The 15,955-nt window shown below is 39.6% G+C and overlaps 1 protein-coding gene and 1 pseudogene across 1 annotated transcript in view; one reads left to right on the top strand and one right to left on the bottom strand.

Annotated features, from left to right (window-relative positions):
- The window catches only part of EHBP1 (EH domain binding protein 1), a 571,353-nt gene that overhangs the window by 152,270 nt on the left and 403,128 nt on the right, over window positions 1-15,955 (top strand). The window lies entirely within an intron of this gene.
- On the bottom strand, window positions 6,932-7,459 carry LOC136397904 (mitochondrial import receptor subunit TOM5 homolog; annotated as a pseudogene).

Below are 15,955 nucleotides of genomic sequence, written 5' to 3'. Positions count from 1 at the left end.
GTATGTGAATTTAAATTCCCAAGGGCCAAAAAATAAAATATATTCCCAGGGCTATGGTCAAGTTCCATAACTTGTTCCTTTAAATTATGAATGGGCAACTCTGCAACAACTATTGTTTTTCAGTTCTTAACATGAGTGTAAAGACCTAGAGACATCAAATACAAAAACCTTGAAAAGTAAAGCCACAATAGCAGATAAATGCAGCTTTTCAAAAATCCAGTTGGAGGAAGAAGGGGGAAATTCGGTAAAAGCAATATTCACTCCCCCCAGTGCAGACTTGGGTGTGTTATTTTGTTTCTCCTTTGGATTTATAAACTGAGCCAGCATTGGAAAATAATGAAAATGGCACTTTAGAGTTCATATACTGCATTCATATATGTTAGTTTATTTGAGTTCCAAAATAGCCATTATTATTAGGCTTGTTTTAATACAGAGAACACAGAGCTATAGAGAGGCTAACTGACTCACTCAAGGCAACTCAGCTAGTGAAATACAGCCTGGACTCCAGGCCCCATCTTCTGACCCCAAAGACTATGCTTTGCGTATTATTACATAATCTAACAAAATTAGTATTCCTGTTTTATTTGACCTCTCACAAAAATTCAAACTGGCTTAATCACTGTCCAAACCACAGAACATTGACTCAAAATCATACCTATCAGTCAATTTAGGAACCCAGATGCCTCTTGGCTGGTTTTGCTATTTTTATTACCTAAGTACGTATGAATGAAAAACTTAGCAATACCATAACCTCCCCATAGAAAGCCAAGGTGACATTACCTGATAACAGATCAGAAAGTTTTCTTTATCCCCTACAAATTTTATCACTGGTACCAGTACTTAATAAAATTTAAGCTTTTGTCATTCCTTTAATAATCAGTTTAATTACTGTAGCATTCAAAAATTTCCTTTGAATTATTTTTGTTTTCCTTCTGTTTTATGTACTTTTTTCCACCTGCTTCCATCTCCCACATTGGCTCTTTTAAAATTCCAATTGTTGTCTTAAGGTCCTAGTAGGTAGCTAGACCTAAAACAGGGGTCTTGGAATACCTCATGCCTCTTCACTATTAAAAATGTTTTTTTAATCTGTTTTTTAAACAAATTTCTCAACCGTAATGAAAGACTTAAGACAAAGAACCTTAACACAAAGTCTAAAATTCATATTGACAGAAACATTAAAAAGTAAAATGGTATTAGTCACTGTATGCACAGGGTTTTGGATCATTAAATTATATAACAACTTGATTTCAAGGTTAAATCCCAGACTATCACCAACAAAGTGTCTTGTGCCAAATGTCTGGCGGTCTGGAGCTAAAACCACAGCTAAACTATCCTGGGCTATATTTTAGTCTTGGCAGACTCAAGAGGCAGAAGGACAAGGCATGCTTTATCTGAGCATTTGTCCAGAGCACACTTGAGCATATTAATCCTCTCTTTTCCCAGCGACTCACCCCCTCCCACTGTCCCCATCCAAATGCAGGTAAAAGAACTAGAGTAAAAATTTCTCCCCAAATATTGAGGGATTTGTCCTTCTTTATACTTTTTTAAATATTAACCAAAGAGTCTTAAAAGGAAACCGCTTCCAGCCTCGTATCTTCTTTATGAACTCTTTCACTGGGTTAAGGAAAGATGGGAAAGTTCTGTTCCTAGCTGGAGATCTACTCCTGTAAAGACTGTCCAGCCCAATGTGCTGCCCGTAATGATGCACAGCTTCTCCTTCATCATTTTTTAGTGCCCCCTGACGTCACCCACACCTTCACACTCCCTCCTTTCTCAAGTTATTGAATCTGAAGATAAATAAATTATATGCAAGGCAAAGAGAAAGGCAAAGGTGGGTGGGGTTCAGGTTCTACAAGGAGAATCCTACAGATAAAAGAGTTTCATTTTCCTTCCCATCATTACTCACTGTTAGCTATGACTTAAGATTAATCTTGCCTTTTCTTGCAACATTTGACAAATAGAGCTTCTGATTCCCATCAGTGGATTTGGGAAGAGAGGAGGAGAAGGAGAGGTGGTTTAATAATAAACTTAAAATTATTATTCCTTCCAACATTGTCATTGTATTTACTGAATTCACAACTGTTTGTGCATAAAACAAGAGGGACGGGAGTGAAGCCTCGAAATTTAACAAGAGATCACTGGACTCTAGTAGCCAGAAGATCTGAGTTCTTTCAGGTGTGGACCACTGGGTAGCAGCTGATAGGTGAAGGGTTCTACACCTGCACCCTTTTAGAGAGCTGCTCATGCAGTAGTGCTATCTAGGGGGAATGTGAGGCTGTTTGGTGACAAAGGACAAAAGCTCTAAAGAAAACAAACAGCAGTCCGAAAGTCAAGAGTTTGGGGACTTGAGTCCTACCTCTACCATTAAGCAGTTATAACCGGCCCTAATAGTGCCTCATCTGCAGAGTGGCGAGAATAACACATTGCCTAGCTTTCTTTCTAGAGTGGAAGTGAATATCAACTAAGATAACATATATGAAAATATTTTTTAAAGTATTTAAAAACCTGAATACTTGTAAGATAGCATGACTGAAGTGAGATATTGGTTTAGGTCAGTGGTCCCCAACCCCTGGGCCGCGGACCAGTACTGGTCCATGGGCCATTTGGTACTGGTCCACAGAGAAAGAATAAATAACTTACATTATTTCTGTTTTATTTATATTTAAGTCTGAACAATGTTTTATTTCTTTTAAATGACCAGATCCCTCTGTTACATCCGTCTAAGACTCATCTTGATGCTTGTCTCATAAGTTTGACAATTATATTTAAAAATACCACAGTTTTTACGCCTGTCGCATAATTTTATTTTGTGCACTTATTCGTCCCATCCTAAAAGCTGGTCCATGAAAATATTTTCTGACATTAAACCAGTCCGTGGCCCAAAAAATGTTGGGGACCACTGGTCTAGGTAACTAAGGTGCCTGCCAACAGCACAAATCTATGCTATTGATTGTCCTTGATCTGGAGTCTGACAAATTTAATTGTAAAAACATTGACAGGCCATTTATAACAAGCCCTATTATGCTTGACAGGGTAGAAGTATTATGGAGAACTACATAAAATAGTTCTATATAAATACATGAAATAGAATGATATGAAACATTGGACAATTTTTTTCCTATTAGTTTTGCACATGGAAGGAAATGCCTAGCCTCTGATCAAATAGTTGTAGGATGTTGGAGAAACTGTATAATATCATAAGGGGGAATCGGAGGGCAGGAATTAGGGTAGCATCTCAAAGAATTTTGACTAGATTAAGAAAGGGGTGGAGCACCTGGGCATATTTATCCCAGAGGGGAAAATGTGATGGGAAGAACACAAATGCTGTTATAATTTATTGAATGGGCCAGTACAGAGGAGGTGATTAGATATTCTGTTCCAGAAGGCAGATCACTGGGCACAAGATGATATTGTCAGAATGAATGATCTCTAAGGTCCTTAAATAAAATACTGGTATTTTAAAGTTACAAGAAGAGAGGCTATGGTGAGCGGAAGAGAATACTTTCCATAAATAAGGGAAATGAGCGGAGACACCCAACCTTGAGGACATTTTGATTTTATTCAAAGGAGCCTGGATTGAGGAAGGATATAGAATACACATGCTAAGTGAAATCAAACTCCGTGACAGTGTGGCCTTCCCAATTCTAAGATACTTAGATCCTTCAGTAGGATGTGTCCTGGAAAGCGCTAAATAAGGAGTCTGTGTGTCCTTCGCTGTCAGCTGGGATAGATACAGCCTAGGTGGTGATTGTTGTTGTTTTCCTCTTTTCCCTTGCTTAGAAATTGCTAAGACTGTTTTTCCAGTACATTTGGATTAATAGCTTTATTTTCTACTTTATTTGGGGCATTTTTGCTGTTCATTGAAACCATCTGTAAACAGTTATTTTTATAGCAGCTTCAAAACCAAAGCCGCATATAAACTTGCACCAAGAAAATCCTATACTCAGTCTGGTACGAAGATGTCATTAGGCTCTGCTTTGCAGATAGCATGTGATAAACTGATTGACAAAGTCTAGAAATAAATCAAGATCATCCTGATGTTTCAAAATCTGACAGACAGATGGTACTAGCACAGTTTTAAGCTCTTAACTAGGTCATAGGCCTATAATGAGTTAGGATGTTTTCTGACCTTTTAGGCAGCTATACTGCCTGACTCTAGTATAAAACATTGCTAGATTTAGGGAAGCAAAAATTAATATAAGACACTGTCTTATTTTCGGGGAAACAGGGTGGATTGTTGTACATGGAAATAGAGTCACAAGAAATTCTTGATGGAATTCAGAGTTTGACTGGTTATGCTGATGTGTGTGATGACATGACTACAGTGTATTAATAAATGTTGATTTTTTGTTGTTGTTGTTCAACAATAAATGTGAATTTTTATTCATGGGAAAATAAGACATCCCCTGAAAATAAGACCTAGCAACCCTGGCCAGTTGGCTCAGTGGTAGAGCATCGGCCTGGCGTGCAGGAGTCCCAGGTTCGATTCCCGGCCAGGGCACACAGGAGAAGCATCCATCTGCTTCTCCACCCCTTCCCCTCTCCTTCTTCTCTGTCTCTCTCTTCCCCTCCCGCAGCCAAGGCTCCATCGGAGCAAAGTTGACCCAGGTGCTGAGGATGGCTCTGTGGCCTCTGCCTCAGGCGCTAGAATGGCTCTGGTTGCAACAGAGCGATGCCCCAAATGGGCAGAGCATCGCCCCCTGGTGGGCATGCCAGGTGGATCCCGGTCGGGCACATGAGGGAGTCTTGTCTGACTGCCTCCCCGTTTCCGGCTTCAGAAAAATACCAAAAAAAAAAAAAAAATAAGACCTAGCAACGTCTTTAGGGTCAAAAATTAATATAAGACACTGCCTTATTTGGGGGGAAACGCGGTATAAATTCTCCAAGTGGAAGAACAAGATTAGCAACAGCATAGTCACTAACTACCATGTTAAAATTGAAGTGAAGCTCACCCCCACTCAGTTCTGAGGGGGCTAAAGGTAATGCACAAGAACAGTATGCTCAGCAAGCAGAAGGCAAAAGAAAGGCCACAAGAAACAACGGCTGTGTTAGAATGCTTTTAGTCGTAAATGCCAGAAAACCCATCTCAAAGTGGCTTAAGCAAAAAAGAATTTATTGGCTTACAGAAGAAAATTTCAGGCTTAGCTGGCCCCAAGGATGCAGATGATATCAAGATAACATCCCACTACCTTCTTCCTCTTGATCTCTCTATCTCTCATCTTGGCTTCATTCTCTGGAGAGTCGCTTTACCTGGTGGCCCCTAGAAATTCCGGGCTTACATTCTTTCAACTTTAAGTCAGATAGAAACAGCACTTCTTTCCCAGTAATTTCAGCACAGGACCCCTAATTGAGATGCATTGGCTTTGCTTAGGTCATGTGCACTTCCTCTTGCTAATGGTTAAGGTCTAGGGATGGGTAAATAAAGTCAGCACCTAGCCCTCAAGGACAGAAAATGGGGAAACTAGGGAAGGAGGAGGAATGAACATTGGGCAGGCAAAAATGACAGATATCCATTTGCCTGGAAGAGCATCAGTGAATGTTGTGACATCACAAATGGCTAGGAAACCTATAGACCTAGGTAGCTGGAGGTCTAGAGTTTTCCATTTTATGAACAGAAGCAACACACCCAGTATGGATGAAAATGCAGCTCTAAGAACACCAAGCAGTTCTGGGGTCTGGATATTTTTTAGTATAAGAACAGGTATCAGGCCCATTTGACACAAGAAGATCTCATATTTTTAGAGTGGCCTTATCAGGCACAAGTGCACATACATCGGAACTTATTATCTAGTAGCGTCATCTTAGGAAACAAAAAACAACTCTGTATGAGGGTGTGTGGGTGTGCACTGATATTTAAATGTAAGTGTCAGTGGCCTTGATTCTGTATTGTGGATAAAAAAAAAACCACTCAGAAGAATGCAATAGCCAAGTGATGATCCTGGAAACTCATCTTTCATTTTGTAATTGGTAGAAAATGGAAGGGGACAACCTGGGTAAGACCTCTTTCTGGGGGTGGAGCAGGGGGAAGGCAGGTAGAATTACACCTTGGGAAAAAAGAAAAGGTAACAGAAAATAGCTTCTGCTCCATTTTGGAAGCCAGTGGCTAGGTCTGGACAAAGTAGTTTTTTTTAGCAAGTTGAAAAATTGGTCCTTCAGTCAAAGAAGGGAAAAGCCACAGTGGAAGAAACAAGGGAAAGACTGGAGTTCTCTGAGGGCCTGAAATAAGCCGTTGAGTTTTAGGAGCCATGTTGGGCAGATAAAATATATTATGCTCACTTTGTTAAAGATGGCGCTGCCCACATGGAAGCCTGTCACCCAGGCGATTGCTTGGGATGGGCGTGATTGTATTAATGTGTGTTGGGGGTGGGCTGCGGGCAGGCAGGATCCTTGTAGCCTGGAGCTTGGTTTTAGGACTAAGCCATTCCCACCCTTTTTTTTTTTTAAACATTTATTAAAAATACAGACTAATGGTTCTGTGCTTGAATGTTCTTGTGGTTTTTGTGTGCTGGCTTCCATAAAACATAACTACTAATCATAAGGAGCTCTTCGACAAATATACTCCAGACGGAAGTAAAAAGGTCAACAAAAATGACTGACAAGACAGGGCCACTGTAGACATAGTCCCTTATAGAATTAATACTTGCTAGAAAATTGAATTTGACATTATTTACAATTATATCAACATTCATGGAGGCTGAAATCACAGGCATAAGGGTGTACTATGACCCCAAAATGTCTTTCATACTTCCCAAATAGTTTTCTGTTTTAGCTATGAAGGTCAGTTACCACAACCAAACTTGTTCTGAACAAGTAGAAGTTTTATGTCCATTCAATCAAAGAGTATCCTACATCCTTCTGGGCCTGTTCATTTGCAGAGGAGAAACTGGAACCAAGTTCTTCATATCATGCGTTCACATGTGATGTCCAATCTTTATATGCTGTCCAATTTCTTTAGGATAAAAGGGAGTGACACATAGCCTGACCAGGCGGTGGCGCAGTGAATAGAGCGTCGGACTGGGACCAGAGGACCCAGGTTCGAGACCCCGAGGTCGCTAGCTTGAGCGTAGGCTCATCTGGTTTGAGCAAAAGCCCACCAGCTTGAACCCAAGTTCTCTGGCTCCAGCAGGGGGTTACTCGGTCTGCTGAAGGCCCGTGTCAAGGCACATATGAGAAGGCAATCAATGAACAACTAAGGTGTTGCAACGCGCAATGAAAAAAAAAACTAATGATTGATGCTTCTCATCTCTCTCCGTTCCTGTCTGTCTGTCCCTGTCTATCCCTCTCTCTGACTCATTCTCTGTCTCTGTAAAAAATAAATAAATAAAATTTAAAAAAAAATCTTGAAAAGGAGTGACACATAGATGAGGAAGTTCCGTATGGAGGAGATCACATCCTAGCGCATCTTCCCTTTCATTTCTTCCGGGTCCAGCTTTGGCGCGAGGCCCTCAATACGGAACATCGTGGCACTGTCCCACCATGTTCCACCTGCCGCACTCCCCTCTTCTCAGTGGCAGCCTCCTCCCACCCTTTTTGATGTGGGGTGGTGCAATCCCATCATGCTTCAGATAAGTGACTTTGTATTAGAGACTTCCCTATTTTGTATATTGGATTAAAGGTTTTGATTTCTACACTATAAAGTGGGGCAGACCTGGAGCTTGTGCTCTCAGTTCCTGTGATTAGCATTAGAGAGGAGAGCAGAGAAAGGCCACGTGGAGGAGGCCAGGAGAAGCAGCCAAGATGGTGGAGTGCTGAAGGAAAAGCCAGTTTGTGCAAAGTTTGTGCAGGGAGAAGGAGATGGAGAACAGAGGTGAATAAGTCTGGTGAGCTAGAAACCTTTGATTCTAGGAAACTCGGATAAATCAGTACTTTGTAAGCACTGAATGAGTGGGTTTTGGAGCCCAGTGTGTGTTTTACTTGCCCTCTGGATGCAAGCTAGGATTAAAGATGATGGTCCACCAGTTTTTGGCTCCATTGTTTCTTTACCGACTGTCCGAATCCAATGCAAACCTGCATGGGCCAGGCGGCTGTGATGGTGGCCATGGCAACTGGCTTTACAAGCCACTGATTTGATTTTGAGCACATTGAAAAGGCACTGGCATCTATGTCCCTTGGGGTAGCTCCTTTAGCCCACTACTACCAAACTTTTGACACAATTAGGTATGGATATGCTTTTTAACAAGTATTTGTATTTCTTTTTTTTAAAATTTAATTTAATTTATTTTATTTATTTATTTATTTTTACAGAGAAAGAGAGAGAATCAGAGAGAGGGATAGAGACAGACAGACAGACGGGAACGGAGAGAGATGAGAAGCATCAATCATTAGTTTTTCATTGTGCGTTGCAACACCTTAGTTGTTCATTGACTGCTTTCTCATATGTGCCTTGACCACAGGCCTTCAGCAGACCAGTAACCCCTTGTTGGACCCAGCGACCTTGAGTTCAAGCTGGTAGGCTTTTGCTCTAACCAGAAGAGCCCGCGCTCAAGCTGGCGACCTCAGGGTCTCGAACCCGGGTCCTCTGCATCCCAGTCCGACGCTCTATCCACTATGCCACTGCCTGGTCAGGTAGTATTTGTATTTCTTAATGCTACAGAAAGCATTAAAGTCTATTAATTGCTTAAAAGGAAAATCACGTTCCTTTCTTCCAGCTTTCTTTCCCATGAAGTCCATGGGAGAAGGGAGAAAGGAAAGGAAAGAAAGGGAATGAAAAGGGAAGAGAAAAGGATGGGAGGGGAAGGGAGGCTATGAAAAAGAAAAAGAAGTTAATTCCATATATCCCTTAGTTTGCTAAGGCTATGTAAGGCCAGTGGCCACTGCCATGGCCATGCACGTTTTTATTGGATTCAGGCAGACTGTAAAGGAACTGTAGAGCCAGAAAATAGTGGGCCATTCTGTTTATTAAAGTCTCGTAATAGTGTAATAGTGGACGAGTAAACAGGCAGGGAAGACCACTTTCTTCTAGTAGATGCATCACCCCACTCTGTATGTTCACTTGGTGTTCTACCCGAATGAGTAACTATCTCTGCATTTGCCCTTTTAATAAGGACACCAGTACATTGGATTAGAGCCCTAAAGAATGACCTCATCTCCACTACCTCTGCAATGACCCTATGTTGGACAAACAAGTGTGTTAGGCTTGTTTGCTTGTACTTTGTGTAAGGTATTTTCCCCGCCAAAGAAGAAAGAAGGGCATAGCCACCAAGTGTGGAATAGCAAAAGCTTTATTCAGAGTGCATCCCGGATGAGGTTCTCTGGTCCGCAAAATGGGCCACAGAAGTCCCGCTGCCTCCCCTGTTTGGGGGTAATTTATAGCGTCGGTGGGGTGGTTGGGTTCATATGACGTGGTGAAATACCATTGGCTGACAGACAGTCGTTCTTTTTCAAAGGGCTCCTGGGAAGCTTCTTTTGGCGGGCATGGGTATGGGCGGTTCCAGCCAAAGTTCCCAGGCCTGGTTCCTCACATGACCTTCCCCCATTGCCAACTGACCTCACACTTTGCCTGATTGGTGCATGAGCACAGGGCAGCACAACGTGTGTATAGTCTATGTAAGGCTCCAGGTACTTGTCCTCAGGGCGGCAGATTGTAGATTGCGGATTGCCTGCTGCCATTGGGAGGGGGCATTGTTTGCTGGAGAAGGGGTTCCCCCCCCAGGTGGAATGGGCCCACCATCCTCTTGCTCCACAGTCCCTTTACCTTCTGCCCGAATCCAATGTGAACCTGCATGGGCACCACCACTGGCCTTATATCCTAATTCTAAAGAGAGTCATATTTTGACGTATTGGAGGTTAAAACCTAAATATATAGATTTGGGGGTTGGGTGGAGACACAATTCAACTCATAACAGTTCATAATCCTTTTAATATTCCAGAAGTTATAAATGGCTGCACACTTTGTTCCAGTGTTAGAATTCTAGAACTAAAGATATGTTTACTACTAGAATGGGTGGGGTAGGCTTCAGAATTCCCTCTTTCCTATTATTGAGATCATATGATGTCTAAAGGATAAAAGACCAGGTTCTTCCAGCTTGAAATATTTATGTATCTTTTGGAGCAAAAAATTAAAGAAAAGTCAAATTATTTTTGTATAAAGGGACTGATTCTTTGACTTTTCAATGGGAGAGGGAAACGTTTGGTTACTTTAGTCTTAGTAGGACAACATAGTACTTCTCTCTTCTCTCCCTTGCTCTGAAGAGGGGCCCCAGGAAGGGGTTGATTGATTCCTAATTTGACTTTTGAGAGCAACGTCTATTGCTGATACAAACCAAGTGATCACATGTCACTCACTACTAATGCCCACTTTTTTTTTGGCAAACAATTTTTGTCCAGTGTGAGTGAGGCTTTGTGCTGAACAAAAGGAAGGCAACCCCTCAGTTAACCACAGTCAAGTTCTTTGTGGGACAGACAGGAATAACATGCATGATTGCAACCCACAAAAGATACATACACCTCATGCCATCTGCATTTTTCTTACTTTTTAGGGCAGAAGCTGCTCTTCCTGGACAAGTCAGTGTTAATCCTAAACTCCTAACTCCAGAGCCAACTCTTACAGGGAGTTGCATTTCCCTTCACTTCTTCCTCTCCCTGTATTTTCAGTCCAGCCAAGCATAAATAAGTGGGCAATTTCTACCCTGATCACTGAAATTCTAAAGATAGGACGCTGAACTTGCTAAACGATGAATACATGCCATATGGAGCTAACGGCAAGTTCAGATGTAAATTATCTCTGTATTGCTCTCTGCATTGCAGATGAAAAGTCCCTTGTGTCATCTCTTTGTACTGAGCTATGTGCATCTGAAAACAGCTAAGACTCACTGAGAAAAGTGCAGCAATTAACCTCATTTAAAATTAGCAGGGTATTGCTTGTTGTTCATGATTTGTAAATATTTTTAAGAAATTATTTGAGGTTACACACAATTTCTTTCATTTGGAATCTCATATTTTAAGCAACCATTTGAATCTTATAGGCCAGCTGTAATAATAGTTCAGGGCAGTGTACAAGATTGGAATCAGATGACCCGGTTCAGGTTCCTGCATTGACAATAACATTTGCGAAGCACTTACTGAGAACCAGCAACTATTGTAGGCACCTGACATAAGTTATGTTATTTACTTTTCACAACAACTCAAGAAAACAGGTCCTGTTAGTCCTACTTTATATATGAAGAAACCATTTAAATAGTAACTAGAAGCACTGGATGCAAATCCATGCTGTCAATCACAAAGGCTATGCCCTTTCCACTACTCCGTGCCAGCTCCTGCCTTCTTCTACCCATTTTGACTGTAAGACATCAAATGATTTTTTAAATCTCTTTTTATTTATTCTCAAAGAAGGGGATTAAATTAAATATTCTCTAAGATCACTTTCAGTTCTAAACATTATCTTTCTGTGATCATGCTCACTTTACTTTCCAAAATGTAAGTGAACTTTTTTTTTTAAATGCTGCCTTTCATCTTCAAGCCCTAAGCAGTCCTGTTGATGAAGGTGGGGATCTTTCTTGTTTCAAAGATTGGAAATGATAAAGTTTAGAAACTGTTTTGCCTTGGGCCAATCTCCCTGTTGACCCTTGTGCAGTCGTCCAGTAGTACAAAGGGTCATAGAACATCCCAGTTGTGCTAGCAGAGGTCTTGAGGTTCTTAGACAATGTATGGGTGGGCTCTGTAGAAGTATGAGCTATTTATGCTCTGTGTAGAAGTATATTTAGGAATTTCAAATAACCACTTATTGTTTGCCTAAATTTTTTGATATTTCTACCTACATTTAATATTCAAAGAGTTCCTTTAAATAGGTAAGTATGGGATCATTTTTTAGTATGTTCTATGACTTTAATGAATGCATTTTATTTATCTCAGGCTTTAAAATAGCATCAGAGAGGTTAAAATGCTTTATTTACACATGTAGCTTTTGTCTATAAGAGATGCACCATTTTTTATTACATCTTTTAATTAACAGCTCTATAAATAGATGGTTGTTTTTCAGGAGTTAACATTTATAGTCTAACTATCCTCATATGGAAGAAAACAATAACCTGAATGTTGTATATACATAGTTTGAATTCTATTATGTACCTGTTGTGGTAAGCAGTGAAAGACTTCTTACGGTTTGCAGAATGAGAATTGATTTCTATTAAGAAACAAACATACTACTTTCTAATGGAATAACTTAATATAGGGATTACCAGAACTACAACAATTTATTTCTCTCTAGTTTTTTTTTATTTTATTTTTAGATTTTATTTATTCTTTTTTTTTTTTTTTTTTTTTTTTTTTTTTTTGGAGAGAGAGAGAAGGAGAGAGAGAGAGAGAGAGAAGAGGGGAGGAGCAGGAAGCATCAACTCCCATATGTGCCTTGACCAGGGAAGCCCAGGGTTTCGAACCGGCGACCTCAGCATTCCAGGTCAACACTTTATCCATTGCGCCACCACAGATCAGGCTCTCTCTAGTTATTTTAAAATACTAATCATATTGTATATCCATTCTAAGTTAGAAATTTGTTTTGGACTTTGTGTTTCCTCATATCCATTAACTATGGAAGTTGAACTAGTGCATAAAGTATGTAAGACCTGAATGAATTCTGACTGTCTATCCAATGCCAATATTCTTAAACAAAAAGTGGAAAAAAATTAATATGGAATTAATTTTTCTTTATTAATTAAAATTAATAAAGAAATTAATAATCTATTCATTTCTCACTGAATTCCCCCAATTTTTTTCTTTATGGATTGACGTGTCTACCTGAATACAAAGGGCCAGTATATTTTATGAAACTGTTTGTAAGCATTCGATACAAAGAAAAAGGATATTCCTCTAAAGATACTCCTAAAAGTCTTCAGACTCCGCACAGAAGGGCTATAGAAAGATTAAGGAGGAAAGAGTGATTGTGTCCTTATAAAATTGGGAGTTGAGATTCAAGGAGAGACAGCAAGAGTGACTCAATCCCAAAGTAGTTACTGCTGAAGTTTTTTAAGTGAAATGAACTGGGAGATGACTTCTTTACTAGAGTGAATAAGCACACCATTTTAGATGTGCCTACAATTGATAAAAGGTAGGAACTCTTATAGAAAAGTAAAATCTGGAAAAGATTCCTCAGATTTTTTCTCATTGGAAATTGACCCTCACAAAGGCAGTGAAGTGATATATTTAGTAGTAGATTTCTAAAAAACAAATGATCTCTTTAAGGTTCTGATTTCTAGCTTGAGAGATAATTGCTGAAGAAGTTAATTATTATTGAATGTATAAGTTGGATATTTCATATAGATGACTGATCAGCATCATTTCCTCCCTTATACTTTGTTCATCTAATTAACAAAATTATATACTATATGCTCTGCCTCAGAAGGGACAGAAAGGAAGGAAATAAACATTTACTGAGTTCTTTCTATGTGTAAGACATTTTTTTTACTTTGCTTTTCCTACCACCCAGCTTAATCATAAAGAAAGAATAATCGACTATCCAGATGATGTGGAGATATTTTCTCTAAATCTGCGCATTCTGGTTGACCAATGTCACCCTGTTAAATTTAAGTGTCTAAATTAAAAAAAAGAGAGAATAAGAAACCACTTTTGAAATGGACAAACCAAAATAGGATCACATTTTGGTTTTATTTTCTCAACAACCTAGAAATTGTGCAATAATATCTCTTTTTGTAGGGACATGATACAAAACAAGATGCAAGTTCCAAAGTGACTATTCTGGCTTTGATTCATTCATGAAAGATACTATATGAGTACTGAGAAGGCCTTTTTCACACAACTCCAAGTAAGGATGTGTGCATCCCGTTTCTTCTATTTATACTCAGCAGTTTGAGAACAAAGCCTGTTTTTACTTTATTTTATTTATTTATTTATTTATTTATTTTTATTTTAGCGGAAGAGGGAGAGAGAGGAAGGGAGAGAGATGAGAAGCATCAATTCTTCATTGTGGCACCTTAGTCGTTCATTGATTGCTTTCTCATATGTGCCTTGACCAAGGGGCTCCAGCCGAGCCAGTGACCCCTTGCTCAAGCCAGTGACCTTGGGTTTATGTCAGTGACCTTGGGCTCAAGCCAGAAACCTTGGGCTCAAGCCTGCAACCATGGGGTCATGTCTATGATCCCACACTCAAGCCAGTGACCTTGTGCTTAAGCAGGCAACTTCAGGGTTTTGAACTTGGGTCCTCAGCATCCTAGATTGATGCTCTAGCCACTATGCTACCACCTGGTTAGGCTAATCCTATTATATTTTAATAGTCACTAAGCCAGCACAAATATTTAAAAATTTAAGAAGGCCTGACCTGTGGTGGCATAGTGGATAAAGCGTCGACCTGGAAATGCTGAGGTCGCCGGTTCGAAACCCTGGGCTTGCCTGGTCAAGGCACATATGGGAGTTGATGCTTCCAGCTCCTCCTCCCCTTCTCTCTGTCTCTCCTCTCTCTCTCTCTCTCTCTCTCTCTCTCTCTCTCTCTCCCTCTCCTCTCTAAAAAATGAATAAATTATAAAAAAAAAGAAAAAAAAAATTTAAAAAGGCCCAGGCCATATAGCTTGGTTGCTTAGAGCATCATCTGGAAGCACTGAGGTTGCCGGCTTGATCCTAGGTCAGGGCACATACAGGAACAGATCAATGTTCCTGTCTCTCTCTCTCTCCCTTTCTTTCTCTCTAAAATCAATAAATAAAATATTTAAAATAATTTGAGTGAGCCAACATAGATGTATCCCCAGGAGGGAACTTCTCTATCCTTAAAAAAATAATAATCAAAAAGAACTTCAAGGTCTGTAGTCAATTTTATTAAAAATAGATTCTTAAATGCAATAAAATTCATCAGTCTTACTGGTTAAAACCTAGATGCCTCAATGCCTTATCCATGAGTTATGGAAATAAGAAATACCAGTAAAAGGCCTGGCTGGGTAGCTCACTTGGTTAGAACATGGTCCCAGTACTCCGAGGTTGCAGGTTTGATCCCCAGTTAGATCACATACAAGAATCAACCAGTGCATATATAATTGGAACAACAAATTGATGTTTCTCTCTCTCCCTGTAAAAAAGTCAATCAATCCAAAAATTTTTTTTAAAAAAAGAGAAATATCAGTAAATGTAACCTCAATAGTGAAAAAGTCAAGTATATATAACAGAAGTAAAAAAACAAAAGTAGGCTAGTTCAGAATCTATTTTGATATAGCTTCCTGAAACAAAATCTGTTAATGTTAAAATCATTTTTTAAATAAAAACTCTCTATTTTCATTAATAAGAGTTGAAACCATCTGGCTACATTATGATTACATTAATATAAAATCCTGACTCTTCACCAGTAAAACCACATTATGTATCTGTCCTTGAGTTTAAAGTGAGTTTTAGCCCTTTGTGCATGAATGATAAATACAGAAAACATTCATAGTTATTACTAACAAGGCAATAGACTTTATAACTTTCGAAAGTGAAAAATGGTTATTTGTCAGAATTTGTTAGTATTTAGTATTTCTTCATATGGCTAAGAATTTGAATGGATGTTGTTCCAAAAGTTTCTGGACTTTCAACAAACTGTAATTTTTTAATGCAATTATGTCTATTTTCTTTTTTTTTAGATTTTATTTATTGATTTTTAGAGATAGGAGAGGAGAGAGAGAAAGAGAGAGAAAGGGGGGAGAAGCTGGAAGCATCAAATCGTAGTAGCTGCTTCCTGTATGTGCCTTGACTGGGCAAGCCCAGGATTTTGAACTGGCAACCTCAGTGTTCCAAGTCAATGCCTTACCCACTGTGCCAACGCAGGTTAGGCCTAAATCTGTTTTTCTATTATTATTATTATTATTATTATTATTATTACTTTTTTTTCCTGAAGTGAGAAGCGGGGAGGCAGAGAGATAGATTCCCTCATGCACCCTACTGAGATCCACCTGCCATACCCGCCAGGGGTTGATCAATGCTCTGCCCATTTGGGGCATTGTTCTGTTGCAACCAGAGCCATTCGAGCACCTGAGGTGGAGGC

This window comes from Saccopteryx leptura, chromosome 3, assembly GCF_036850995.1.
Source record: "Saccopteryx leptura isolate mSacLep1 chromosome 3, mSacLep1_pri_phased_curated, whole genome shotgun sequence".
Taxonomy (NCBI): Eukaryota; Metazoa; Chordata; class Mammalia; order Chiroptera; family Emballonuridae; genus Saccopteryx; species Saccopteryx leptura.
Note: the sequence above shows the minus strand (reverse complement) of the source record. Positions and strands in the feature narration are given on the sequence as shown.